Below are 26055 nucleotides of genomic sequence, written 5' to 3' on the forward strand. Positions count from 1 at the left end.
TTGCATTACTTTTGATATATTGTGGATGTGACCATATCCCTCTAAATGTACATCTGGGAGTTGTTTGGATGGCAAACGAATGAGATCACACCGGGATGATGAATTGTGCAGCCACTTAAATCACTGATACACAATCCTAAGCACATTTTGGGGTGAATTAACGAGGGGAAATGACTTGGAAAAACACTTATGTTAACTTCTGATCATCTCATCAAACATATTAGCTTTGGCTGAAATTAAAGAAGAGAAATTAAAGAAGAGAGCTGGACCGTAAAGAAGGCTGATAGCCAAAGAATTGATGCTTTTGTATTATGGTGCTGGAGGAGACTCTTGAGAGTCCCATGGACTGCAAGAAGATCAAACCACTCCATTCTGAAGGAAATCAGCCCTGAGTGCTCACTGGAAGGACAGATCCTGAAGCTGAGGCTCCAGTACTTTGATCACCTCATGAGAAGAGAAGACTCCCTGGAAAAGATTCTGATGTTGGGAAAGATGGAGGGCACAAGGAGAAGAGGACGACAGAGGATGAGATGGTTGGACAGTGTTCTCGAAGCTACCAGCATGAGTTTGACCAAACTGCTGGAGGCAGTGGAAGAAAGGATTGCCTGGCATGCTCTGGTCCATGCGGTCATGAAGAGTCGGACACAACTAAATGACTAAACAACAACAACAAAGAAGGAGGAGGAGGAGGAGGAGAGAAAGAACTTATAAGCTGGAAGCATTTACATTTTCTGCAAAGTGCTTCATGCATTCTGGGAATCCAAAGTAACGGTTGCCTGATATAGAATTCTAGTAACCCATGTTCACTTGGTTTCCAATAAACAGGTGTGGTTCAGCACAGGCATACCTCGGAGATATTGTGGGTTTGGTTCCAGACCACTGCAATAAAGCAAATATCAAAATGAAACAAATCACACAATTACTATTTTTTGTTTCCCAGTGCATATGAAACATATACAGTGGTACCTCGGGTTAAGAACTTAATTCGTTCTGGAGCTCAGTTCTTAACCTGAAACTGTTCTTAACCTGAAGCACCACTTTAGCTAATGGGGCCTTCCGCTGCTGCCATGCGATTTCTGTTCTCATCCTGAAGCAAAGTTCTTAACCCAAGGTACTATTTCTGGGTTAGTAGAGTCTGTAATCTGAAGCGTCTGTAACCCGAGGTACCACTGTATTTATACTGTATTGTAAACTATTAAGCCAGGCCCTGCATGGCTGCAGGGGCAGAAGGGTAATAACCTGGCTCCAGCCCTAGCCAGCTTCACTCCTGTAGCCAGGAGGGGGGAGGGGGTTTCCCTTCCCTGGAAGCAGCCGGCAGTTGCTACTGTCTACTCGTAAGGAGCAATATCTGCAAAGTGCAATAAAACGAGGCGTGCCTGTATATGCCCACAATACAACATTATAACATCCCCGCTCTGATATCTTTGAGTTAACGGAGGGATACAAATGTTTTCAATGCATATGTAACAAACATTTAAGAAAGGAGAACAGCAAAAGACAAACAAAACCAAGGACCATCCTGCATCTCCTTGATGGACCATATTCTAATACAGTGGTACCTAAGTACTTAATTCGTTCCGGAGGTCCGTTCTTAACCTGAAACTGTTCTTAACTTGAAGCACCACTTTAGCTAATGGGGCCTCCTGCTGCTGCCGCCGCGCCGCCAGAGCACGATTTCTGTTCTCATCCTGAAGCAAAGTTCTTAACCCGAGGTACTATTTCTGGGTTAGTGGAGTCTGTAACCTGAAGCGTATGTAACCTGAAGTGTATGTAACCCAAGGTACCACTGTACTGGCTGAAACAATAGCTTAATACTGCTCCACCAAGCAACACAATAATGGAAACAATGGATGATATCTAACCAAATCATACCCAGAGCAGAGCCACATTCTTTAAATCCATTGATTACAGTGAATCTATCCTGACTACTCGGATCTCACTGATATGCATAGGTGTAGCCAGGATTTATATTAGAGGGGGCAGGATCAATGTTGGGGGGGGGAGAGAACAGAGCTATCTGAGATGTGATTGGTCAGTTAAGTATTTTTATTTATTTACTTGATTTAGAGGGGGCAGCTGCCCCTCTGTCCGCACCCCCCTTGTCTATGCCCAGGCTGATATGATACATAGGATATCACTCTATGTATGGCTGTCAGATTCTGTAGTGTTTAATTGAGAACATTTATCAAAATTAGTTATTTAAATAACACAATTTAAGAACTATTTATAAAAGAAGCAGCATATGAAAGAGTGGAAGAATTTGCCTTGGAACATTTTAGTACTTTAAATTATCATTTTCCATACGTAGCTATAGCTTTCCACACAAGCAATGGAAGCAAGATAATTCTTGAGAATTTTTCCAGAGGTAAATTTTGAAGGTTGACTAGAACTGCTCTCCTCACCATCTGAATGAACATAGTTCAAAGAATCTTACAAAAAACAACAGCAACCCAACAGTTGTGAAGACATAATCATTAACCAACATCTGTACAGCCTGACCCTGCAAGTTTACTTGGAACAAGGCCTAGTCAACACATGCAGCGGAACAGCACCTATTCAGACTGCAGGCAGGCAATCACATTTTAAAACATTCCTGTATGTTAAAAGCTCCCTACAAATTAAAAGCAGCAATATAAAACAGTACAGCAGGCAAATAAATGAGCTAGACTAGTGCCTCTTTCCTTGATGGCCTAGTCTTCTGTTCCCAGGGTGTTTTGCAGGCTAACAGATTGAGGTTGAACCCTGACAAGACAGAAGTACTGTTTTGGGGGGACAGGGGGAGAGCAGGTGGGGGGGCTCCCTGGTCCCGAATGGGGCAACTGTGCCCCTGAAGGACCAGGTGTGCAGCCAGGGAGTCATTTTGGACTCCCAGCTGTCCATGGAGGCACAGGTCAATTCTGCATCCAGGGCAGCTGTCTACCAGCTCCATCTGGTACGCAGGCTGAAACCCTACCTGCCCGCAGACTGTCTCGCCAGAGTAGTGCATGCTCTGGTTATCTCCCACTTAGATTATTGCAATGTGCTCTACGTGGGGCTACCTTTGAAGGTGACCTGGAAACTACAACTAATCCAGAATGCGGCAGCGAGACTGGTGAATGGGAGTGGCTGCCGAGATCATATGACACCAGTCCTGAAAGACCTACATTGGTTCCCAGTACGTTTCTGAGCACTATTCAAAGTGTTGGTGCTGACCTACTAAACGGCCTCAGCCCAGTATACGCGAAGGAGTGTCTCCATCCCCATCATTCAGCCTGGACACTGAGGTCCAGTGCCAAGGGCCTTCTGGTGGTTCCCTCACTGCAAGAAGTGAAGTTACAGGGAACCAGACAGAGGGCCTTCTTGGTAGTAGCACCTGCCCTGTGGAATGCCCTCCCCCCAGATGTCAAGGAAATAAACAACTATCTGACTTTTAGAAGACATCTGAAGGCAGCCCTGTTTAGGGAAGTTTTTAATGTTTGAAGTTTTATTCTGTTTTTAGTGTTCTGTTGGTAGCAGCCGGGGAGAGTGGCTGGGGAAACCCAGCCAGATGGGCGGGGTATAAATAATAAAATTATTGTTATTATTATTATTATTCAGATGAAATGTTCTCTAGTTGTCAGCTCTAGCAGCACTGTGCATTTCATCTTCTCTGCATTGCATTACCTTATTCAGATGCATTTGGTCCAAATCCCATTGTGTTCAAGGAGAATTATTGTTGTTTAGTCATTTAATCGTGTCCGACTCTTCATGATCCCATGGACCAGAGCATGCCAGGCACTCCTGTCTTCTCAAGGGGAATTACCCTCAAGTAAATAACTGCAGTCTTACCATAGCTGCAAAGGGGAGGGGGGGAGAACCTTCTTCTTCTCTAATAAGCACAAGGAGATTGTGAAAATGCAATGTTGCTCTAGAACTCGTCTAACTAAAGTTTGGAGCATCCTTCTGCACTTTGGACATTAGAGCTTGGTGCTAGATCTGTTAACAAATGTATCAACGGCATTCATTGCTACTACAGCACATGCTGCAAGTGGGTTGTTGCCAAATATAAGCCTAAACTAATATTTTGTAAAAATGAAATCCACTTAATGGGGAAAAGATACTTCTCATAATCAAACATTCTTCTACAACACCAAATCTTATGTTCAGATTCTTAGCATATCAGTACACTTATTAGAGGAGTAAACCCATGATCCTTAATTTATTATTGGTAAAGATTTCTGTAGATATGGTATTCAAGATATGGTTCTGGTAATCAAACATAAGCAAAAAGAAAAGCAAGCCAGATCCCATGGTCACCAGCTGCAGTTTTACTATAGTTTCTAACTCTGGGACAGTGATAGTGTTCCATGGCAAAGCCTCTTGTTAAATGTGCCAAGATGTGAGTTGCAGATATTTTTCTCAGAGCAGCTTCTGTTTTACCTCTGTACATGCCTGCTGGATTTTGGAATGTGTCTTGCGGTTCCTGGATTGTGTAGATAGGCTGATGTTCTAAGAGTAAAACAGTTTACAGAAGACCATGGTTGGTAGTGGTTTTCTGGAAATACCCCAGAGACACTTCCACAAGCTTCAAATGATAGCTACACTTTAAAAAAAGAGGTTCTTAAATGATGAAAAGACTGGTGGCCTATTGACACTGAGATGCAATTGTGGGGTTTTTTAAAAGGTACCCACCAAATGGTAGTCTTCTTCATAAGGCTGGCATATGGCAAATGTTTGTGTTTATTCCTATAGCTTTTGGGATCAAAGTTGCTGTGGTTAAAAGCAAAATTGTGAATGATAGAAATGCCAGGCTTTTGTCATTCTATGTTGGCAGCATTGTGGCTGATGTATCCCCACTTTCATTTTTGAAGCAATCAATAAGGTGGTTTAATGGCAGTCTCCATCCAACAAGTGGCGTTCAATGAGATACACACCAGAGATACACTGCTCTCCTGGAAGTTATTGTGGTTACATTCCTTCCAACTGGAAGAATGTTGTATTATAGGGCTTGACTGTTGAAAGCTCATCCTGTATGTGTATCAAGTGATAGGCTTGGAGGCTAATAGAGCTACTTGAAGGATGGGAGTTGTTCTGGAGAACACCAGGCCACATTTTAGGGAGAAACCATAGCTACATGCAGTACAGTGGTACCTCGGGTTAAGAACTTAATTCGTTCCAGAGGTCTGTTCTTAACCTGAAACTGTTCTTAACCTGAGGTACCACTTTAGCTAATGGGGCCTCACACTGCTGGCGCACAATTTCTGTTCTCATCCTGAAGCAAACTTCTTAACATGAGGTACTATTTCTGGGTTGGTGGAGTCTGTAACCTGAAGTGTCTGTAACCCAAGGTACCACTGTATCTTGGGTCCCTGGTATGATGTCCATAGACAGCAGTGTCCTCAGATATCCCTCTTAGCACCCATCAAGGTGTCATGCCCCTCCCAGGTTTTTTAAGAATGGGGGGGTTAGAAAACTTTGTTTAAAACATGGGTGGTGGGGGGGCTGGCTCAAAAGCCAAATGAAAGCATCCAGACACAACACCTTACTTCGCTTTCCCCGGAATGCCTCTGACTGGTGTTTTATAACTGCTTTTGGTAGAGGTTGTTTGGTTGCGGTGTCTACTTATGTTTTGTTTGGTTCTTCTTTAGTTTGTGGATGCATTGCCTAGTTTTGCTTGGGAGTGTTATGCAAGTTTTGGGGGTGTTACCTGCTTTTTGGCTGTCTCCCTTTTAGTTTTGGAGTGGGTACGTTTTGTGGGGGGTGTTCTGAACATCAGTTTTCCGTCTGTGGAATGGGCATCTCTTGGTGCTCATTACAGCTTCCCAAAAAAGTTGAGAACTCCGAGGTTACAGAATGTGCAATGTCTGGTATTCCAGATTTCTGTTGGAACTTTTCCACCCCACAGATTCTGATGACGTGTTGCACAGTGCTAATAGGTGAGGCCTCCAGAAATGCATATAGTTGTGTAAATATTTTTCAAAAATGAACAAAAAATGAGGGCATACCCTGATGAATCAGAATGTTGCCATCTGAAGAGTCATGGCAAAATAAATAAACCCATTGCTCTATGTAGTATGTGTATTCTTACTGCTGAAATTCAGTATAATTGCACTTCAGAAATTACCAGTGAACACTGCTGAAAACATCTGAGGCCCAAATTATGGCTAGGGGTGCGGGGGGAGAGGATATCAGGTTAAAGAAGGGAATCAATCTACCATAAAGGTTTCCTGTGCATGCCCTATTCAAATAATGAGCAGGTATAGTTTGCAAAGACTGGGTTATGTCCAAAGTCTAAGGATCAAAAAATGTTCCAACTTGTTTCCTGGGTGCTACATCAGCAGAAAGTGAATCTCAATCAATATGCTCCGTAAATGCTGTTTTTACAGTATCTCTATTAAGGTTCATCTATCTTAGATTTCAAACTGGATTCAATTCACATCCAATTCGCTTGTTGCTCCTATTCTTGTGGTATAATGACCTATGAGACCTGAGGGTAGTTCACTGTGTAAATAAAATAATCAGCACAATAGTTTTCTGCTTCAATAATAAAAGGGAAATTAACGCTGCTGTCCTAAACACTGTTACATAAGAGCATGTCCCACTAAACTCATAGGACTTAGCTCGATGTAGATAGCCACAGGATTGCAGACTGATATACAAAACAGTGAAACAAAGTGGATATACAAGACAGTGCAATAGACAGCAGAAGAATTATCTCTGACTCTCAAGAGTACAAAAAGGAAAATGAATATGTTGGAGCAATTCTTGCTTTTTAAAGTTATGGGAAGGTCTTCCTAACATTGAAGACATTTCAAAATTCTCACTTAATGGAATAGAAAAGGACCTAAATCTATCAGGCAGTGAGTAAACATAAATTGCAAAGTATGAGTGAAAATCTATAGAGAAGTGGTTTTTCTATTGAGAGATCTCATTACACAAGTACATTCAAAATATCGATTCTAACCCCACCACAGAGAATGTGAAGATACCTTAATATATGCATTAAGTACAGGGATACGTTTTTTTTGGGGGGGGGGGACAAACAAAGTAAGTAAGAGAAATAAAGATAAAACGGTATCTAGTTTATTATGTATAGAAAGAGATTTCCAGAATTTACAAACACCCACGTATTTCATTCCAGGGATATTTTGATTTAAAGAGTTCGCCCAAGTTTCATTTCTTCTTCTTCTTCTTCTATATATATATACAATGGAAGACTTAGATTTGTTTTTCTGATGTTTTCAAAGTTCCTGTGCAACCAACAATTTTAAAACCCACACTTGTAAATACCATGCACAGTTCATTTGCCTTTTCATTAATACAGCCTAATGTTTTACAGGAACAATACAAAATATTATTTTATTTTTGAAAGAATTCAGCTCAGTCACAGGGTTATCTTACAAATCATTAGATTGGTAAATATGACTGTACAATCCAGATCCACGGGCCCATTGATCCATATTATATTATATTCTGAATTACAATCTTAAAAAGAATAGTACCCTACTCTATTCTTAAATCGCCTTGTTTTTTAACAGTTTCCCCCACCCGAACCCCACTCTGTTTACAACAGAATATAGTATACCTCAGTTCCACATCAAAAAAAGATGTGCTGTAGGAAAAGTTACATTTTTAATTAAAAAAGTACATGTATAAATCAAAAACCTATGTTAAATATTTAATACTCTTCAACCAACATTAACAGTTTGTATGTAATAATTTACACTGATGATTTGTCGTACAGGTTTTTCAGCAGCAAATTAAAATGTCATGTCTTATGTAAATGAGCTAGTAGCATGCCCATTCTCACCATTTTATAGTGGGCACATGAGTTCACTGTAGCCAGCTAAGTCTTTATGGTAGAGGAGTAAGTAATCATAGACTCATTGTCCAGGTGTCACAGTGCTTTTGCTTGGCACAAAAAAAAAAAGAATAAGAAGAATGTGCAGTTCAGTCAACTAACTCCTGAGGTTTGTGTAAAGTAAACAAATTGAACTGGATGCATCGTACCCATCTACTGGGGAAGAAGATGTGAGGTCCTAGTTGTGATACACAAAACAGAGTCTGGATACTCATGAGTTCCAAGAAGGATTTTCTGAGGTTGTATAGGTCATCGATCTGAGAATAAAAGAAAGAAAGTTCATATAAGCAAGATTTTAAAACACCTAGCGCCATAAGCAAAGGTTAACAATAAAAGCTGATGCAATGCTCATACATCTTTTGCAGCTATTAGGACATCTGCAAAAATGACCATTCTGAATAAAGGTCTACATATTACATGCATGTCATTCCATGATTCTTTCTTGGAGGGCTGTTTGAACAGGTAAAGGAGATCTTGGTCAGGGACGGACAAAGAGAAAATGTCTTAAGGGAAGAGCAAGGACTGGGAAATCCAAGTGTGAAATACCCTCTTTGTCTTCTCAACCCACCTCATCCAATCTCCACCCAAGCTAACATCACTTGCAGATGCCTTTATCCATTAAAAACAACAACACATTTTCAGAGTGCAATAATAATGGAACTATACATAACAGGTAGTTGACTCTTCTGTTACAAGTACACACTACAATTGGTCAGACATCCATCAGCTCTCATGTTATGTTATTACATAGGGTTGGAGCCAGAATTTCCATGAACACAACTTCACTCAAAGGACGCTCCTGCTACAGTAAAGGAAAAGAGATGATTTTCACTAGTTTCTCATCCCCCCTGCAGCCCCTTGTAAAACTTTTCTGGAGGGCTGGAGAACCTTCTGGAATGAAGGCAAAGGAGGCTGCGAAAATTGCCTTTCCTCCCTCCAGCAGGAGTTCCCCCTGGATCTCAGTCCATTCTGCCAAAAGAATGAGTATTTCAGCATGCAGAAGGAGCACTCCAGGTCCAGTGCATAGTTTGTAAGTTGAAGCAAAGTAGGGCTGGGAATGGGGGGGGGGGTATTTTGCTTTGTAGAATTCAAAGCTAAGCACCAAAGATAATTGTAGTTTTTGTGCACATTAGAGGTGATGAGTGGTGTAAGTCAAGGAACCCAAGGATAACAAATGCAAATATGGATCATTGCATCTAAACCAGAGGGCAAAAAAAATCACTGACAGAAAGGTGTTTTCTGGTACTGTACCTGGTTATTATTCTTCCTTATGTTAGCTTAGCTTTTTGATGCCTACAAACCTTCACAGAGCTAGAAGGACTTTCCCAAAACGTGACTGGCAAAAATGTGAATCAAAATTCCTACAACTGCTGAATTTGTTTTGAGTCGACTGCAGTGAATGATTTGCCTTTAAACGTTTTGCAATTCTCAACTAAACAAACCAAATTGCTTACGTCAAGTCTTAGATGTGTAAGAGTACCTGTATGTATTTTAAAGACTGTTTGTTCCTAGAAATAGAAATAGAGCATTATTCCGCTTTAATAAAATGTTGAGACTTTCCACAGAGACATGGAAAGACTGAAAAGATTGCCTGTGCTTTATGCGCTAATTGCTCAAGAAAACAAATTTATTTTGTATGGCCCTTCACGTGAACAGGAAGCCTCTCCTTGCAAATGTGTGGTATGTTGTGAATAACACCCCGGAGAATTCTCTCACAGATCTTTTTACATACTTTCAAGCTTTCTTCTGAACTCCTGTTGCCAATCTACAGAAAAATCTCAACTGGAATATCTATAGGAAATTTAACATAGCTTCACAGCTTTAAACTGTGTTGGGCCTAAAATTAAGGTAGTATTGCCATATTTTATTTAAAAGGCTTGTTAACAAAGAAAAAAATTGCCTCATTTAAACTGAGAAGGAGCTAGGTGTACATGGTTTGCTTTTCGTTTCATATCTGGCTCCCTTCCAGTATGGCTGAATGAACAAGCTTAGTGCAGGAACAAACTGTACCCAACAGAATGGTCACATGCTCTAACCTGCAATGGCTATACAATCACAGAAACAGAGAGTGAAACGTATAGCTCTGCCACGCAGGACAAAGCTTGTTGCTCTGAGATGTTTTATATAGCACCACACTTCAGCTTATGTTGCTCTCATCTACTTACTTTCTCCAAACATGACTGAAGGTACTTGGAAAAGAAGAGCAACGTCCCTCCAGGGGGGATAAAAATCAATATTTTTTAAATTTAGATTCTTAATGTAAGTGTCCTTTAAGAATAACCTGCTTTAAAAATATATCAGTACATAATACGAAACAAATATTCAAGTCTATACTAGCCATCACTTAAAACTAATCCATGGCCCTATATTTTGTCTGAGTTAAAAGCTGTTTTCTATGTAAAATGTGTGTGGAGAGGGGACAAGCAGAACAAGAAAAATGTGTGATATCTGAGGTTTATCATCATAAAAATAACAGTCAGTTGTGTACTCTGCATATCATTGGTCACTATGAGTATTTAAACTGTCCTGAAATTCCCCAGGAAACTGGTGCTGGTTTTAGTCCTGCATAAAGTATGCATATATCATTTCTGTGCAAGTCCAGGGTTCTGAATATTCTTGAGAACAGTAACTGGCTTGGTTTTATTTCTAAGTAAATACAGTACTTAGAAAACACCAAGCAAACACACAGGACTCCAAACACACACACACACACACACACACACACACACACACGATCTCTCGATGATCCCATGGTCAGGACAGGAAACCGTGGGTTTGTCTCATCTGTAATTAAAATTTGCAATGTACATGACAATATTGGCAACCCTTTCCGCTTCTGCAACGCCTTCTATCTGTCTATATATAATACCTGCTTTTTGCAATGAGTGTGCAACATGCCTCATTGTGAGCAGGAGTTTAGTGTTGCTACATTTACCAAAATATTTTACAGCTGGCTCAAGACGATATGTTCTGCTCACGTATCCCATGCTCGAATAGCAAGGTATTGCCTACTGGTGATATATAAACACAAGATTTCTGCATGGGAAATCAGAATTTATCATGGACAAATCACCATTGTTAACAGTTTGTGTACTTTTGCAGAACCCAATATGGAAGAAAGAGCACACTAGTTGCTTAAGGGTATTTGCATGGGTAGGCAAACTAAGGCCTGGGGGCCAGATCAGGCCCCATCGCCTTCTAAATTGGAATCAGCGTGTTTTTACATGAGTAGAATGTGTCCTTTTATATAAAATGCATCTCTGGGTTATTTGTGGGCATAGGAATTTGTTCTCCCCACCCCACCCCCCGCAAAAAAAATATAGTCCAGCCCCCCACAACATCTGAGGGACAGGGGACTGGCCCCCTGCTGAAAAGGTTTGCTGACCCCCTGGTCTAGAGTAATATCCTTGGGCAATTAATATGATGTTTAAAGCCTAGACACACAGAACAACTTCTGAAAATGAAGCAACTGAGAAGCAGCATGAGATGCAAGCTTGGCATGCTTCTTGCACATCTCCCACTGCACAGCACAACTTTTACAGAAAAATAACAAAACATTGAAAAAGGAATTTAGCATGTGCAATCATGTAATTCTCAGGTATAGCTTTAGGGTGGTATATAAATCCATATTATTATATATTGTGACATATAATAGATGAATATAATGTTGGGTTTTTTTTAGCAACTTGACGCATAAGATTGTTCGCTTCTTTCTTGAGAGCCTACCCCACATACAGGTTTATCATTTAACACCAAATAGTGTTGCTTTCTGAATGCTAAATGTGGGGAAATCTTCTTTTGGTAAGATTTTAATGTGGGCTTTTCAAAACTGCAGTACAGCAACACCCTATGATTTAAGCTGATCTGATTCACACATACAATATAAAATAGTGTTGCCTTGTGGACATTTGATATGTTATTAATATGTAGTGGATGCTGCCTAAGAAACTAATAGAAAACTTCTGAGACGATTAGAAGTACTCCCATCTTTTAAAAATCAGAATTCTCTCCTCATTGATAGTAAATGAATTGTATAAGATGTTGAGTAAGTTTGGAGCAGAGCATCTTTCCCAGCAAAAGTTAGTGTTTGGATACCCCTATTGTTTCTTATCAACAAAGATCAGTGTTTCCTTAACAACGAGTAAAACTGTGCAGAGGACAGGAGTTTTAAGAGAGGGTTCTCTGACTTCAGTGTGTTGTGGTAAGGGTCGTTAACATTAATGACATCATTGTTGGCAGCTTGAAAATAGGGAAAACCTGTGTTTAATCCATTTCCTACTCACCACAGGCTTCAAGCTGGATTCCCCAATAATATGGCTTTGTGGCTGACTTTATGGAAGACATTGGTAATGCAAGAAAAATGTACTTGAAGGGGGGGGGGCTAACTTGCATCTTATACTACAAGCTACCTTTGACAAGTGGTCTCTGCTCAACATCTGCTGCAAAATACATGAAGATAACACTAATGCATGATCCAGCTGGCAAACCATTTCCCTTTTTCAAGGCTGTTCAACAAGAGGGATATAAGGCATTTACGTCATGTGCATAGTGCGATTGAAGTACACTTTAATATTACAAATATTCACAATGTTTACCGAAGAAGCTTATTCACATTCATCTGTAAAGCTACAAAGATCTAAGCCCTTTTCTTTAAAAATCTCCTCAAGCTATTCAAGCTCCTGATGGGTATTCCGACTAAACACCAGGATGAACTTTCTGACAGTAAGAGCTGTTCGACAGTGGAATGGACTTGCTTGGAAAGTGGTGGACTCTCCTCCCTTGGAGGTTTTTAAGCAGAGGTTTGGTGTATGCTTTAGTTGAGATGCCTGCATTGCAGCAGCTTGGGTGAGATGGCCCTCAACATCCCTTCCAACACTCCCAATTCTACGATTCTATTCTAGGGTACAACTTTCACATAGGCATTGTAACAAGAATTGCGGCGAAATCAAGTGGAATCTTCTTTTTCCAAAGACTGGAAATGTGTTGACGTTTTATTCACCCGTTACTTCTTGCCCAACTAAGAACATGCTTCCTAGGTGTCTTTTCAAAACGATGAAAACACACTTACAAATCAAGAGATAAGCAGCAGCAACTTTGTTTTCCTTCCTTGCCTACTCAGGCTGATTCCCAAGCTCAGCAATCAGGGCATAACTTCTAGACCCAGGAAACTCGTGCGCTGCCATTTATTCTGAAGTAGGTCTCAATTTCCTCTAAGCCTCTGGGAAGCAGCCTGGTCTGGGAAAGCATACAAGCACTCGCCTAAGCATAGGCCTACCATGGGATTCCTCTTTCAGCACAGACCCTCACCATGGCTCTCCTGAGGAGTAACTTGCCTCCTAAGTGGCTAGGAAGCAAAGAGGACCTCCCATGGCCACCACAAGTTCCTTGGAGCAGAGATTAAATAAAAATGTATAAATAAACCATAGTAATAACCTTGTACCCAGAATTCGCTTGTATCTGGCAGCCTAAAAAATTAATTAAACCCATTCATGATCCTCGACTGTTATGTTCTAGCCAGCAAGGTTGCTGGACAGCTCTGATGGATCAACTTCCTCTGACAAAGTTTGAGAGTAGACTGAGGCCTTTTATGCCCCTGTTTCCAGACTATCTTATCCAGGCTCCAACCCTCTGGCCTGAAGACAGGCACCTCTTTCATTCCATAGCCTCCTTCCTGGTGCACTCCCAGCACTGCTGGCCTGGTGATGTGTGATGGGAGATATCCGGTTCTTCAGGCTCCAGAGAAGAAGTCAATGAGGTGTCCAGACTCTGTCCCTATAGGCCTTGGGGGTCTGGGAGGTTCCTCTGGGAGTTAATGTCCAACCTGCTCAGGCACAATGGCCTCCCTATTTCCCACAGCTCTGAGCTCTGGCCCAGACCTGGTTCTCCCTCTGGTATACCTGCAGCCTCTGGCTCTGCTGGTTACATGGGTCATGACATCCTCTTCTCTTCCCTTCCCAAGTGCAATGGTCACTAGTTGTCTGCTATTCCCTCACCCTTATAAAGCAATTCAGGTTGCAATCCTATGCAATTACCTGGGAGAAATGATAATTGAGGTGCATGGGACTTACATCTGAGTAGACTTGTAAACGCCATCTGTATATTTGTCCTTCTGTAGTAAAGCGTAAATATCTTGCAACCCTGAAGCTTTTCCTCGGACTCACCAAGTTAAGGATAGGATAAGATATGATGATGGGTAAAGGTAAAGGTACCCCTGCCCGTACGGGCCAGTCTTGACAGACTCTGGGGTTGTGCGCCCATCTCACTCAAGAGGCCAGGGGCCAGCGCTGTCCGGAGACACTTCCGGGTCACGTGGCCAGCGTGACATCGCTGCTCTGGCGAGCCAGAGCCGCACACGGAAACGCCGTTTACCTTCCCGCTGGTAAGCGGTCCCTATTTATCTACTTGCACCCGGAGGTGCTTTCGAACTGCTAGGTTGGCAGGCGCTGGGACCGAGCAGCGGGAGCGCACCCCGCTGCGGGGATTCGAACCGCCGACCTTTCGATCGGCAAGTCCTAGGCGCTGAGGCTTTAACCCACAGCGCCACCTGCGTCCCACATGATGATGGGAGATATGCCCAATTATGTCTTAATTTAGTAAACTTTCTCAGTTGAGAAGTGGCCTATTTCTTTCTAAATCTGGCCTTGTATAAAGGTAAAAAGAACAAACTAAAGCCCTTAAGAGTTTACTGAGTGAGACTATGCGGAGAAAGGAAGGTGGTATGCAAGTACGCTCAAGTGTTAAGAGATTGGTGGAAGTTGCTGAACACAGAAGTCAGGGTACAAACCAGGGAGAAAACTAAAAAAATGTAGAGTTGGAAAGGATGCCAAGGGTCATCTAGTCCAACCCCCTGGAATCCTGAAATTAATCTGCTATTGGGATGGAAAGGAGTCATCATTTAAGATGCTTTTAAATAATTCACTGTAAGGAACTTCAAAAATCATACAAAGACCTACACAGAAACAGGATGAGCTGTTCCTTTCTTGCTCAAGCAAGACGCTCTTATGTGGAAGTATACAGGCCTCTCGATTTAGCTATCAAGGTATTTTGGACTTCAGTGGGATTAACCTTGAAAGCAGCATGGAATTACTTAATCAGCTCACGCAGCAAGAGTTGAACTTGCTGGTGCACGTTTTCCCTACAGTTATTGTATACTTCAGTATCTGTTTCTGCACTACTTTCTCAAAAGCACTAGCGACCTCCATTTCAAGAGATGACGTGAACAAATTTAACAAATAAATACATTTTACATTTTGAAGTAAATATAAAGTTAAAGGAGCACTTTAATTAATGAAGGTCAAGCAGACACAAGTCCAATTTTGATGGAAACATTAAACCATGAGGACAAAGCTAACGGAGTCTGAATCAGATGGGATAAAACAACAAACATATTGCAGAGCCCCAGGTAATGTTTTGGATACAGCCATGGATAAAATTAAAACCCATTTGATTTTGGCTCCTCATACCAAATATGACTGAATAGAGGTATGCTAAAGCTATCTGCCTGCTAAATCATTTAGTGGCGTTAGCAACGTTAACAAAATGATATTAACGGAATCTCTCACTTTTGGTGGTGGAAATTAGGTGGGAAGAGTTGGGTGGAAAACTGGTGAGGTGCAAGATTGGAAGCTAAACACACACACACACACACACACACACACCAAATACATCATTTCTGTTTGCCTTGCTTTTGCCGCTGGAAACTAATCATCCAAATACAGAAGTCCTCTACAGGCAGAGAGGTCATGCACATAAGTCCTGCTCTCAAAACGCACACCCCAGAAACAGCCTCAAAGAGGCTTCTAACTATAGACAGCTGAACTCTGAGCAATCAAAAATGTGGTTAAAAGCTCCCTTCAGACTTCTCTGTTCAACCTGCTTAAGACCTTCCCATACACTTACTTACTCTTTCTTTCTTTCTTTCTTTCTTTCTTTCTTTCTCTCTCTCTCTCTCTCTCTCTCTCTCTCTCTCTCTCTCTCTCTCTTTCTTATATACCAACCATCTGACTGGGTTGCCCCAGCCACTCTGAGTGGCTCTCAAAAAAAATATTAAAAACACATTAAAACACCAACCCTTTAAAACTTCTGTGAAAAGAACTGCCTTCATGTGTCTTCTAAAATTCAAATACCTCCACAACCACTGCTCCAAAATGTTGCTTGGCTACCCAAATGGGCTTTGAGGCTCAACTTCCACATCTGGTGGATGATTTAATTAAATTGGCAGTTGCCCCCCTAAAAAAGAAAAATTATTATGCTTTCGTACAATTCAGAGTCTAAAAGGCATGTGATTTAAAGAAGGGGTGGGCAACCAGTGGCCCTCCAGATGTTGTTGGAAAACTCCCACCATTCCTGACTGCTGAACATGCTGGTTGGGGCTAAGGCGAGCTGGAGTTCAACAACATCTGGAGACTCACAATGGCATTTCCTTAATTGTAACTAAAACCTATTCTTGCCAGAGCACATACAAGTCATATCATATGTTTACAGTATTAACTTGTAAATGAAACAACTTATTAAAACCAGCCGTCAGACAACCCACCTGGTGCAGACTACTTATCAATTAAAAATATGCAGTGTTGCCCTGCCTCCCACCTATGCTTTGAACTCCAGTACAAAGCAGATGCTTTTCAGCCTTACAGTAAAGAAAAAAAGCACCCAACTTGCCAAGACACCTTGAGCTGGCAAGTCTCCCATCAATGTTTATATCAAAATGTTGGGCTGCCATAATCCCTGGCACAAATCCTCCTCTAGAAATGCAAGGATCACCAACAAGTTGATATGCTAGCTTAGGGTGTTTCAAAACCAAAATCTCTCTCTCACACACAGAAAAACTGAAAACATACAATGGAAGTTGCAATAAAGGAGAATCCGTCCCATAGATGCTGGAGGAGTTATTTTATATTATTATTAATACCCAATGTGTTTTGCCACAAAAAAGTCTCTCCCCACCACCATATTTTTCTCTGGTTTCTTTAGTTCTGATGGTTTTGAGCTGTTTACAATGAAGCATTAAGTTCTTATGTTTATATATGGAATAGGAAATATTTTTTAGTGTCAATAATAAGGGGAATTATGACAATGAGGGCCTTACAAATATGTGATTTTGATATTGTGTTTCAAAAGTGGTGGGTGGTTTGTTTTGAAGCATGATTAACTGTTGTCCTATCTTTTTGTAGAAACATCACAGAGGAAGGCATTTATGGGCCAAACACATTGGGCATTAATAACAGCATTACTCCTCAACATCCTTGAAACTGATTTCCCCTTTATTTTCATCATCCGTTTAGGATGACTGATGCTATCCGGTGTTCATATCAGTCACTTCACTGATCACACAAAACAAAGACTCATCACACAAATAACCACGTGGTATGAGTGTAACCTCAAATATATCCCATTATTGCTTTATTTCCATCATTTCTCGGGACTGTAGCAAGTCTCCATCTCTCCTGCCCGACTGCATTTTCAGGTCCACTTTGATGTTGATATAGAATTCTGACATCTGCTATTTGTTGCAGCATCCAAGTTGCCCCAGTTACATTTGCCCTCTGCCTGCCCATAAAACTGCACCAGGTGCCCATGTGTCCTCCTGTAACATCATCATGATGCCACAATGCATGACAGGAAACACCATATTCTGCATGATAGCACAGAAGGTGGTGAAACCTTGCTATAAATAACCATGTGTTCAAAAGCAGGTGTCTACTGTCCTGAATATAAGCCTAACTTTTCCCCAAAATTCTGACAGTGAAAAGTTAAAGTGTGGCTTATATTCACGACCTTACACCGCCAGCAAAGTGGCGCGGTTCCCCCCCACCCCCCCGAAGCAGCCCAGGAGCACTGGGCAATGGCGCTAGCCCGCCCACCGCTACCAAGCCTCCCCTGAGCTGCTGGAAAGAAGGGGGAAGGCCACTGGCAAAGCAGCGTGGCTCTCCCCCCCCCCCCCAAAGGAAGCAGCCCGGCTATTTCCCCCCCCCCCATCAATTGTAAAGGTGTGGCTTATTTGCGGGTGCGGCTTATATTCAGGCCAATACAGTATATAAAGATCTAGAAAAGAGGATTCTTAGGTGTAAAAACAAACACAAAATGTCAAAGACTCATAGAGTTGGAGCAGGGCCTTGTACGCGAACTAGTCCAATCTACTCATGCGCAGCTTATGTGGGGAGCGCTTATCACCTTCTCCTCCACTGAAGTGTTAAATAAAGTAATTGATTTATAGTAGTAGCATGCGCAGTTTGTACTGAGGAAAACATCTTAGGATAGAGGTCACTGCAAAATAGTGAAACGAGGTTGTATAAACAATTGCAAACTCTTATTTTTTTAAAGAAGTATCAAGTCTACAAGTTGAATGCATTATCTTGGATTGCACCCAATATAGAGGTCAGCTTCTGTCTGCGCCAAAATGAGCACTAGCCTTTTTTTGGAAGCCAGCACAGGACCCACACCGTAAAGTCAGCATTGATAAAGGCCGCTGTATAAAAAGATAACCTTCATAATGATCTACTGATAAGTATGCCTCCACCTGTTGTTAAAAGGCAGTTTGTGCTTTTATGCAAAGAGCTCTGACCTTCTATCCGGTTATTTATTCCAGTGTCAGCGCTGTGGTATCTGACTTTCAGAGAACAAGCAATGCCCTAACCCCATTGTAATTATCACAGTTTTGTTCTGGTCTGAGTCACACATTCCTGAGTCACACACTTTCCATGCCAATAGTGTAGGAAGCAGCTACATGGGAGATGCCCAGCATTTCCTAAGACAGGGATGAGGGCCCTGCCTCTCTCTAGAAATGGTAAGACTACAACTCTCTTCATCCCTGACCATTGCCTTGCTGGCTGGGGCTGGCTGGTATGGATGGGAGTCCAACAACATCTAAATAGCCAGAGTCTCCCTGTCCCGGAACAGCAGAATTAGTAATAATTTTCCCCTGGAAAGCTATAGTTTTGAGCTGGTTGCCCTTAGGTTCTACCTATGATCAATGCCCATCCCATCATATGTATAAAGTATCCATCTGCACCTTTAACACATCTTCACAAAAAGATCTTCTGATCATCCCGTAAGAGGAAGAGAAATCAGTCCGTCCTTCCTTCCTTCTTTCCTTCCTTCTTTCCTTCCTTCTATGGGACGATCAAATTCCATTTTGCTCCCAGCTGCATCCCATAAGTGTGGCATGTTGTCAAGATACCTTTGCATTTGTCTTTCATTAAGCAATTTAAACTAAGAGAGATGGAGTCCAGTCATCGACACAAAGCTTTTACAGGAAACCTCACCAATACTTTATCCAATGACGTGAATATTTTCTTAAGCCTAATGGAAAGGTTTAACCAGTAGCCATAAACTCCTCCTTCCTCATCCCTGCCCCTCAGCATAGGTCTGATCAGCACATTGCATAAGCAAGAAATTCACACAGTACTGCTGCAACTCCCATGACTGAGGGTGCATATTTTGGCACTTCCCACATAAAGGCCACGAGAGCTCTTGCTTCTGGCTCAAACACAACATTGCTTATGCATCTAAACCACTGGTGTGAGGGATAGCTGTATCACAACAGCAGCCTGTTATAATTTTGAGACTAACCAAGATTTCCAGTTTCTCGCATTTTCCTCTGGTGTTTCCAGTTGATGAATTCTAGGCTAGAGAGTGTTCATTATTATTCCCCAAGGGCAGGCCATTACACTTTGTACTAGTAAATGTCATCCCATTTCGATTACTCCAGTCTACAAGTTTGTTCATCCTAAATACATTTTCTAACCAGCAGCTTCTCAGCAGACTTTATAAAAGTTGATCACAAAGCTAAATGGGTCCCCAAACCAATCCTAGATCATTGCTTTCCCCACTTGAACCCTTCAGCACTTCTTTCAAATCATAAAATGTTGGTGTTCTAGTTTCAGAGTATGAGTTATTAGTGCAGAATCTGCAACTTGTCCAACCACGTTAGCAATGAGACACCCTGCTTCCTTATTAGCAGTTCCAATTGATTCATGTACACTGATGCTACAGTACTTAGCTCTTGTTTGTTTGTTGAACTCCATCTTACTTATTCCTCCAAGGTGCACAAGCTACATACATGAATTTCTGTGCTCCCGTTATACTCACAACAACTCTCTTAGGCAGGCATAGGCAAACCCGGCCCTCCAGATGTTTTGAGACTACAATTCCCACCATCCCTGGCCACTGGTCCTGTTAGCTAGGGATGATGGGAGTTGTATTCCCAAAACATCTGGAGGGCCGAGTTTGCCTATGCCTGCTCTAAGGTAGGTAGGCTGAGAGAGTGCCTGGCCCAAAGTCACCCCATAAGTATCTGGCTGAGTGGATATTTACAATGAGAATGTTCCGATCCTAGTCTAATACTCCAACTACAATGCTACACTTGTCTTATGCAACTGAATCCATCTGAATTATTTGACTACCATATCCATATCTAGACCTTGTCCAGCATCTGTAATCCCAGTCTGCTATTGCTTGAGGACCATCTATAAGCCCATTAGATGCCACCAAACATGGCTAGGTAGAGCTAAAATCCTAACCTAGAAATCCTGTCAACCTTATTTCGAAAAACCATGTTCAAAATGCTTGTAGACACACTTTTTTACTCCTTCAAATCACACAAATACTATGGTAACCCATGTTCACAACAACTCCTTTATCTGCTCATTTGGACACATGCTTATACTGGCACAATTCTCTGGACTTCTGCTTTTTTATATTTGTGCTTCTGCCTATTTAAATTATAAAAAGTCCTTAGTGTTGACACAGTATCTTCATTTATACCCAGAACAAAGCACACTGCTGACATCTGAAAATACTCCTTAGGCCTGTACCAGTTTGAGATCTGCAGACGAAGGGTATGACATAATGTGGACATGTCCATTACTGCTATCTCCAAAAGCTTTCTTTAGCCAAGCCCACTAGAAAAGGGAACTATCAAAATCTATCAACAGCAGACTCTACTGCTCAGGTTGCTAATATCCCTTTAGGGCTATTGCTTTCAGTACGTGCGCGCACGCGCACGCACACACACGTGTACATGGCATACATGTACAAGACTGGTTACAAGGCACAGATTCTGTTTCTTCAGCAAATGATACCTTATATTCTTAACTGTTGCTAGCACAAACTTATATCCCTGAATAAATATGTGTTATTCACAATGATGGTATACCACTCTTGATTAGTCTAGTTATTATTGATAATATATGATCAGGATGTATACATGACGAAGGGACATGGTGTTATTTGGTCATTTACATGGGACTTTTAACAGATATTGTAAATGAATTCATCACAAGCTCTGGGCAAGATCAAGTGTCCTGTTTTGAAGATCATATTATAATGATACTTGATATAAATGATGTCATTCACTACTTGTGTCATCCAAGTGGAAAAAGAAACTCCTACACCTGCTGTATCATCGCCACCAAAGACATGGTCAATGAGAAGCGATTTCACAATGGAGCTGTAATACAATATTTGTACACAACTTTCACCTTTCAATCACTGTAAACAGCTTATTCTTTTCCAGCACATTCCTGGTGCATTACCACGAACTATAGGTAGGTTTCTGACACAAGTTGCCTATGTTCTTTCTAAAATTTGTATTAAACAGCTATTAACATTGTGTTTTAATGTTAATGTTGTGTTTTAATTGCTGTAACCAGCCGTGGGATCTTAGGGTAAAGGGTGGGTAATACACTGTAGCAATCATAATCACCATCACCATATTTGCTCTACTTCCAAGACCACTGAAAAAGGCCATTACTGTTATTGGCACTCCAAATCAAAACTCAAAACCAGAGTCATTATTCAGGCAACAGCAAAGAGAAAAGAGTTGGCCAGTTCAAGGCAATAGTAAGCCTAGGCCTAGACCTACCTTACCCACTTACCTTAGTTTCGTGTTCTCCCCAGTCACACTGCTGACCTGATATTGCTACTCTAAATCAGGGTAGCCAACGTGGTAGCTTCCAGATGTTCTGGACCACAACTCTCATCACCTCTGACCACTGGCCATGATAGAGCTAAGGCTGATGGGAGTTGTAGTCCAAAACATCTGGAGGATACCATGTTGACTATCCCTTCAGATCTCTTCACTTGGCCTCCAGGCCTGCCAGCCCAGGTAGGATAGAACTAGCAGCACATGCTAGCAGTTGGCTACAGCTCAGTTAGCGAGAAGAGGGTTATTAACAACTCCCAATTCAGACAACATACTAAACAAAACCTTGACTTAGCTCAGCACGGTGTGAAAGTACAACAGACTGGGGAGCAGCAAAGAAGCTGTGAGCTCCTGCCGTTGTCTGGGAGCCTAGACATTTGTGTGGTCTGGCTAAGTTTGGTGTGTGGTGCTAACCAACCATGAACACTATACAACAGATGCCAGAGATAATCAGCTGAAAGCTGCAACACTGGAGCTTCTAATGTCCTCTCTCCATTGAGAGCCCTCTCCAATATACCACTAACATGGGAGCTACTTCAGAGTGGCTCTGTCCCACACCGCCAGGATAAGATAAGAAACTCAGAAAGTTCCCATACCAGCTCCACTTATAGGCTGGCTGAGTAGCACTGCAACTGCTCCCAAGTCACTACGACTAATGCAGAGGCAAGGTGTTGAAAAGCTATTGTCTGAGCACAAATGTCTCTAAACACAGTACCTTGGAAATTGCAAACCCTTTCCATCTCAACTAGCCTCACAGCTTCAGTCCTAACGTCTGAGGATTTGTACATTTTACTGTTCGTATTTTTCTTCCATTCCTTTTAAAACGATACATTGTAACCAGGACATTTAATATTACAAACCACGGTCTCTCATATGCAGCCAAAACGTCCCATAACATTAGAAGACATTGAAGTGCTCAAGATTAAAAACTAATAGAAAACAGCTGCCCTTTCCTTTCCCTATTGTTTATGTTTCTTCTGAGGCCTCCACTTTGTAAAATATTCCCTATACAGATCAAAACATGCTGTGCCTGGATAACTGCTAAACAATGACGCTGCTTTTAAAACACTGCCAGTTTAGCAATACAACTGAAGCCATATTTATGAGTATGACCTCAATTGACATTAATGCAATTTAGTGATAAATAAATTATGATCGCTTGCAGAAAACTCTGAAAGCATACACAAACCAGAACCTACAGCTCACATTTTTTGCTATTTTGGTGGTCTGAGCAATAAAAAATACACTCTGCTTAGTGGGTATGCTTTTATTTCATCAATGTTGCACCAGAACAAGACTTCATAGCTGCCCAGGTGAATGTTCATTGCACCATGCAAAGGCATGCTTCTGCTACTCAACCAATCATTCTTCCACTGGAAAACTCAGCACACCAAAATAGATGCAAAACATCAACAATGCTTCCTAAACTACACACTTGGAAATAACTTGTTTTCAAATTGATAGAAAATGCATTTACCATATCGTCCAAATTTGTGTGCAGAAATCAACGGCATCCGTATTTAGTAACTAATATTGTCTCAGAGTTGCATCCAATTGTGTGTCTCTACTGAAAAAAAGGCTCCTGGATTCAGTGGAGGCTCTCATAAGTGGGAAGGCATGGAAGGAGATTTTCAGTAGTTCACCCTTGCCTCTGCTGCTCCCTGCATTGCTACCTCCCATGGCATCTGAAAGAGTCCTCCCAGTCTCCAGTCCGGCTTGGAGGTCTAAAGCAGACACCCACAATAGAGTCACAACTGTTTCCATCTCCTGTAATTTTTACTCATATGCTCTCCCTCTGCCTTACATGTTCCAGGTCATGAGTCAGAAGGAAAGCATGGTGCTGAGTGGGTTTTTATAAGACTTGATAACTTCTCTGCCAAATTGTGAATCTTTGCATTGGTGGAAGACAACACACCTCCCTAGGCAGTTTGCTACCTCCAAACACAGCTGCCTCTGTTCCCCTCACTCAGGAGTCACTTACCACTTGAATAAAGCAGTAGCAAGGATCGAGCAGGAAGAGTTAACTACCGTATTTTTCTGTGTATAAGACTAGGGTTTTTTCCCTTAAAAATAATGTCAAAAATTAGGGGGCATCTTATAGATGGATACACCCCCCCCCCCATTTTCTTAGGGGGCGTCTTAAACATGGGGGCGTCTTATAGATGGGAAAATACAGTAATGAATGGTATGCAGAAGTAGACTCATCCTAGTTTTATTTGCCCTGTGATTGAAATCGTTTTATCTGTTTTTATGATTGTATATTTTGTCCTTTATGGTGAAGGGGGGTTAAGAACTCATATATAAATACAAAGTAGGCAAACTAATCAACCAATAAATAATTTAATTTAAATAAGTGAAGGTACTACCAGAGTATTGAGTTTTCATGTTTCCAGCTTAAACTTCTGACTTAGACTGAGTCACGACTTAGAACCCAGCAGTATGAATGGACTTAAATCAATCCACCATTTATAATGTGGTGTAACATTTGTATAATGGGGAATAACTTGTTACTGGCTTTGACTTTGAAAAGAATTTATCTGCTCTTTGGATTAAGTTACACTGAAGGGGCCCCAGCCTGTTCCACATCAAGTTCTCCATTGCCTGGCCCCAGGCCAACTTCAGAAAGTGACTCACTTAGTCCTATGTGTGATAGCAATTTTATTTTTGAACTGCTAGTGTTAAATGCAGCACATATGTAAATAAAGTTAACAGATTTTATTGTTCCAACCTTTCAGGTCAAACAACACAAAATTGGAGCATTCAGTACATTTTTGATAGTACTAAATACCACAATGCGTGCTGCACTCTGAATGCCTGGGTTTTATTTAGTTTTAGGAAATAAAGCCACAAGGCATCTGCTTCATTTTTCCCAATGATCATATGAACATCTACCACCGTATGTGGGTTCCTGTTTCATTTAAAATAAATAATAAGCGCTGTAAACAGCATTTCATTTGGGAAAATAGAAACTCTTCTGTAAATGTTTTGGAATAATTAAAATGACGCATAGTGTGCTGCAAACCCACACAGTGTCACTCGTGCCATGAAATGCATGATTATATAATGCAAATTAATAACTTATTTGTAAATAAAAGGTGATTACAAGGCAACAGTACTGTAGCATTGCAACACCTCATCTATTACAGTCATACCTCATGTTACGTCTGCTTCATGTTTTTTTTTTTTCAGGTTGCGTCCCGCAGCAACCTGGAAGCACCGGAAAGGGTTACTTCCGGGTTCTGCCGCTTGCGCATGCGCACAAGCGCTTTGCGCATAAGCACCAAATTGCACCGCGCACCTGCGCAGATACGGCGCTTCAGGTCGCAGGCGTTTCATGTTGCGAACAGGCCTCTGGAACGGATCCCGTTCGCAACCAGAGGTACCACCGTATATCCCATAGGATGGAGCAACTATGCCTATGAAAGTATTCATAGAAGCTAGCCAAAGAAAAATAAAATAAAACCATAACAATGCCAAAAATATCAGATATAGTGGTGGAGCATGGCTTTCAGCATGGCTGCCCCATTCTGTGGAATAGCATTCCTGTTGAGATACAACAGACACCCACTATCTGAACATTACAGAAACAATTGAGGACATTTTTGTTTCAACAAGTTTTTGCAAATGGATGAAAAGGTCTCTCTGCCTTAGGTATGCATTTTGCATTGTTATATGACCTGTTTTCAGTTGTGGGGCATTGTGTGTGTTCTAGGTGCCATACAGGAATGCCATGCAGACACATTTTCTGCCTGGAGGATTTTATACCAAAATGGAGTTAATACCAAAATGGAGGTGGTGAAGAGTTAGGTCAGGAAAAGTCAGGAGCCAGGGAATGACTAAGCATGTTGTGGCTACCAGGCATGGCCAAACTGGGCCCTCCAGCTGTTTTGGGACTACAATTCCCATTATCACTAACCACTGGTCCTGTTAACTAGGGATGATGGGAGTTGTAGTCCCTAAACAGCTGGAGGGCCAAGTTTGGCCATGTCTGGGCTAGACCAAGTTCCCTACACAGACACTGGAAAATATGTGCTGGGTCTTTCTCAATGACAGCTTAAGAATTCAGTTAGTCTTCTTCCACAAAAGGAGTACATATACCATTAAGGCCTATGTGAGTAATATGACTGACCAAAAACTAAACATAAGCTTTCCCCAATTCCTTCCTGTCTCATTCAAATTAAGCCAGCTATGCACAACCAATGGAGCTAGTACTGTTAAGAATTCAGAGTGTTACCTGGTCAAGCAAAATGACCTAAATAATCAGTTGACTCCTGGAAAGTATTCAATCGCCAGGCTTGCAACAAGGTCAGTG

The 26055-nt window shown here is 41.5% G+C and overlaps 1 protein-coding gene across 1 annotated transcript in view; it reads right to left on the reverse strand.

The window, feature by feature from the left end:
- Positions 1-7019: 7019 nt before the first annotated feature.
- IRS1 (insulin receptor substrate 1) overlaps positions 7020-26055 on the reverse strand; it is a 53091-nt gene continuing 34055 nt past the window's right edge. Inside the window, 1 exon segment of the mRNA XM_083742058.1 lies at positions 7020-8076. The gene's annotated coding sequence lies outside the window, so the exon portion shown is untranslated.

Source organism: Podarcis gaigeae (assembly GCF_964106915.1).
Source record: "Podarcis gaigeae genome assembly, chromosome: 5".
NCBI classification, from domain to species: Eukaryota; Metazoa; Chordata; class Lepidosauria; order Squamata; family Lacertidae; genus Podarcis; species Podarcis gaigeae.